General features: G+C 32.8%; 1 protein-coding gene across 1 annotated transcript in view; it reads left to right on the forward strand.

Moving 5' to 3' along the window:
- LOC106881251 (zinc finger protein 729) overlaps positions 1 to 5,000 on the forward strand; it is a 233,811-nt gene that overhangs the window by 25,807 nt on the left and 203,004 nt on the right. The window lies entirely within an intron of this gene.

Genomic DNA, 5,000 nt, shown 5'->3' on the forward strand with positions numbered 1-5,000 from the left:
TATATATATATATATATATATATCATTAGCAACTATTCAGAACTGAAGGTCGAGTAGAATCGTGATTAACACCGGTTCAGATTAGACAAATCAGTCCACTTTTGGGATTTCAATCAATGAAAGAGAAGCTTTTGAAGCTATATACTAAAACTGTGATCCATTTGCCCTTCACTTTAGTCTATATACACTAAAGAAGAGATGTTGTCTTTCAAATTTAAACACATATTCCACATAATCTACACAAATGGATTCTAGCGATATGAACGATATTAAAAGGGTTTTTCTTTTTCAGCTGAAACAGTGCAAGCTTTCCAACAATCATTGGTCTTCTCAAGAACTGCATGCATTCATTTGGAGAATTTTTGTCTCTAGTCACTTTCTTAGTACATTTAATAGAACTGTGTATATACCCTATGGATGTGCTTTTCCCCAATACTTCTGCAAACGAAATTTGATAACAAATTATATTCTCTTCTTTATTGTGAATAAGTTGTTACAATGTATATTGACCCCTTTAACTGTTTACTTTGGCCTACATCAGGAATAGAGTTTTACGAATAATTGTTCCCATCCGGCCCATGATATATCTAGTTTGTGCTTCAATCTAGACCACAAGCGAAAACTGAAGCATTCGACCGGTTCACGCTGCAGGTTATTCGAGCAGAAATGCATGCTTGTGGTTTCTCAACAATGATGAGTATAACAAATATAACTACAGTAACAATGAAAATAATAGAAATCTTATAAAAAGTTATCTATTTACTCATATGAAAACTCAAATGCAGCCTGAAGAGTAAGGATTTGCCGTTGATTATAAATATCTACAATGGGCTTGAATGAAAATGTTTCAGATGAGGTTCTGCTTACTACATATGTATAAGCAATGTAGTGAATTTAAATCTTTCGATAAACTGGGATTATCTTTGTAATTAAAAGACAAAATACTCGTTCGCCAGTTTTTTAAACTCTAAAAACAATTAAAGTAAATAACTCCAATAATATCAGGAAATTTTTTTTTTAATTACACCGCACCTTCTCAGAAAAGAAACTACATATAGTTTCTAATAACTAAACTGAAAACAAATATTAATTATTATACTAGACTACAAAATGACACAATAAATGAGAAACGAATGTATTTCATGGGAAACATTAAGCTGCTATATATCGTGCAAAAGAGAATATATTCCTGTTTTTTTAGGATGGGGTCATAACTTTAATTGAACAGACTTGTTATCAAAGGCGTTCAACTTATGACGCTTAGATCTTTTTTTGTTTTTCTTAAATCGCACAAACCTGTTACCAAAAACCTGTAACAATCGCACCGTTTTTTTCTCTTTAATATAAAATTTCTAAGACTACACTATCTAAAACAGTAAGGTTTAGAAAGGGCAGGATCTTTCCTCAGCAGTTTATGGCAATGTGATTCTCTAACGACTTTAAAGGCACTAGGATTAAAGCAAACATGATCTTTTACTTCGACAAAAGTCCGCGTATTTATAAGAAATGGGAAACGTTGTGTGGTTGACGCCTCTAGTAACATAAAGGAAAAGAATTCCCAACCACGAACTGATATCACTTTGCTATGTCGATTTATCGAGAAGCTCCTACTTTATAGTACTGAACTTGAAATTCACAAGGTCTGGGCTTTTTTGAAGGGAGTAAGAACGAGATGCTGAGACGTTTCTGTGTCAGTAAGTGTATACTAAAACAGAAGGTGGTCTCGAATTGTCAAGATTTAATTTCAAACTTCAAGAAAAAGTATTCAGTTTTTGTTTTCACGTTCAAAACCATATGCTTTAAAGCATGGATACTAATGAGAAAAATGTAGACAGAACAAGAATTGCAGAGAGATGCACTTCTTAGGAGGAAACAGTGAACAAAGTTTCGGGTTTTTAAAGCTTCAAATCGTTAATAAGTAGGAAAAATATGCTATACTTTATGCGTTGAATGACTTTTTGCTCAGAAGAGCAAAAAATGTCGTTATAGAAGTAAAAGAGAAAGAAAGGAAACGCTAGGCATCCATGAGCCACCTACTCCATAATGGAGCAAAGTGCAAGATATCCATAGTAAAAATATAGTAAGTACATAAAAATAATTATACATGAGTTTTCGACATACATTTTTACATATTGTATAAGATGTATAAGAACAATATTAATTTAACATGTGTTTAGATTTATTAGATTAAAAGTATTATTTTTACACGTGTGTCATTTCGATTAAAAGATTTTATACAGCGTTTTATTTGAGATGAATTTTGAGTGAAAGCTATTTATGCTATTGATTCATTTGCAATTAGTACATAATTCATTAAATGCATTTGACTGCATGTCTCAGCAAAGAAATACCGAAATTCAATGACATTTGTTTACATAGGTGAGGAATTCCTACCAAGCTTTGTCTAAGAATTAAGAGTAGACAAGTAATTGCCACGTCCATCGTCTCGTTCTGAGTAAGAAATATTATCTCTATTCAAAGAATAGAAAACGTAAATAAAGCTCTGCATTTGAACTCGTTATGTGTAACCCTAAGCCACTGCTAATCTTGCAGACTCATTCGAACTTATTTAACTATTTTTTGTAAAATTACAGGTAGGAAATTTTATATTTGTTGGTCGTTATTTTGAAAGAGGTCTGGTATTTATCAAAAATAAAGATCATATTGGTTTCAAATTTTAGCATAAGGACAGCAATTTCGAGGAGGGACAAGTCGCTTGCATCGACGCTGGTACTCAAGTGGCACTTATTTTGTAGACTCCTAGAGGCTGAAAGGCAACATCAACTTCGGCGGAATTTGAAATCCGAATATAGAGACAGACGAAATGCTACTAAGCATTTTGCCCAGCATGCCAACGATTCTACCGGCTCGCTGTCTAAGAAATAAAGATAATATTTCATAACACAGCGAGCTGGCAAAATCGTTAGCACGCTGAGCAGAATACTGAGCGGCATTTCGTCCGTTCTGAGTTCAAATTCCACCAAAATCAACTTTGCCTTTCATCTTTTCTGGGCCTATAAAATAAGTACCAGTTGAGTACTGGAGTTGAAACCAATATTAATATTTCATAAATTAGAAAAGTGAAGTGAGAAACTGGTTGACAGAACATCGGTGCACTATTTAGTTCGTCCTTCTTTATTCTGAATAAAAAGATAAGTACCAGTTACGTAGTATTGGCTCGATTCAATTGACTTTTACTGCTTTTCTGAAAATTGTGACTTTATACTAACGTTAAAAATCAATATTTTCATAAAGAAACTGTAGCAAAAAATGTTGTTTTTTTTTAAATATCGATGCACACAGCAACATCTGGATATACGTATATCACGAGGATATATATTTACATGTCTTCAAGTAATTGTATAGGAACGGATGAACGTCCCTTCAATTCAAGCATACAGCCAGACCAGGCTTGTTATTAGATTAGAAAGCATATTTGTCATATGCGTACTTGCAGAAGAATATGTTTATATACATATATCACTGAATTAATGTGTTTAAATATGTGCGAGAAATCTCTATAAATATATACATTTGTCGATGTGTGTGTGTGTGTGCACGTGCGTGTAAATGAGAATGGGAATTCGTTTAATTATGTTGATGCATATATCAATCTAATATTTACATATATATATATATATATATATATATACATACAGACAAACACAGGCACACACACACACACACACATAGATTATGTATAAAATTAAAGTTTAGATAGGAGACTTTAAAATGTATGTAAACCTTGTTTTGGGCATGTCCCTAGTAGTGTGCCTTGAGACCACGTTCACTACTTACGGCTACCAGGCGTCACCCCCAGTACCGTACTTTAGTCGCAGCTTATAGTACATTCTATCTTCCCTTTCAATTCTTTAAAATATATATATATATACACAAGGACATCAACACATATTTATATCTCACTATTGTATGTATGTATGTATGTGTGTATGTATGTATGTATGTATGTATGTATGTATGTCATTATTCATTTTATGCCAGACAGACAAACAAATAGATAGATAGATAGATAGATAGATAGATAGATAAATAGATAGATAGATAGATAGATAGATAGATAGATATTATAAGATAAATCGATTGAACAGAAAAGAGTGCAGGAATTTGCTCGATATCGATTCCTTGACCAACTGAATTCAAATTTAAGCAACGAGTCAATAAGCTACTAGACCATACGACCAGGTGTCGACAATTTGTATCTTATTACTACCTATGTAATTTGTTTATTTTGCTCAATGGTCTAGCCATCGATTATAAATATGTTTTACGTAGTGGAATTTAATCAGAAATATCATTATAACATTAGCAGTTGCTCTGTCTGCTCATTTCACTAAGTTGGTGTTTTCATATGATCATGGGCCATGATAGAAGTGTTAAAAGCATGCACATTATTTCTTAATCTATCAGCTCCGTTCTAGAGTAGGCTCCAAAATGTTTAAATTGGCCAGTACTCAATTGGTAAAATGGCTTGGATACTATGTTAAGGCATCTACTTTGCTTTCAAGTGACATCCCTGTCAGAAATAGGCAGTTGGAGACCTCTCTGTAATGAAATTGCAATAACAGCTAAGTTAAGTGACAGTATATTTTAAATATGGAATATTTGATTACGACTAAATTCGACCACCAATACTTTTTATAAGTCAGAAATTACTCAGGTTGAAATAAATATACTATACCCCATTGTTCGGGAAATAATTTAAAGACATATTACAGTGGTTTTCAATTTCGAGTTGCGAAAAGAAACTTTGAAATTAGCACTGCAATCGAACAAAACATATTTATACACAGCAATGAAGTTTAATTTGTGATGGAGCCTGCCTACCTAACTTTATTATAAGCTAGGTGGACTCAGCCAAAATGTTTTAAGTGTTACTACCAGCAATTTAACCATGATTAATTTAACACAGGCATTTCAATCAGCTGCTGTTTGTTCATACAAAAACGCTTTTAATATTTTCAAAAAACGTTACCTTACAA

Source organism: Octopus bimaculoides, chromosome 4 (genome assembly GCF_001194135.2).
Source record: "Octopus bimaculoides isolate UCB-OBI-ISO-001 chromosome 4, ASM119413v2, whole genome shotgun sequence".
Lineage (NCBI taxonomy): Eukaryota > Metazoa > Mollusca > Cephalopoda > Octopoda > Octopodidae > Octopus > Octopus bimaculoides.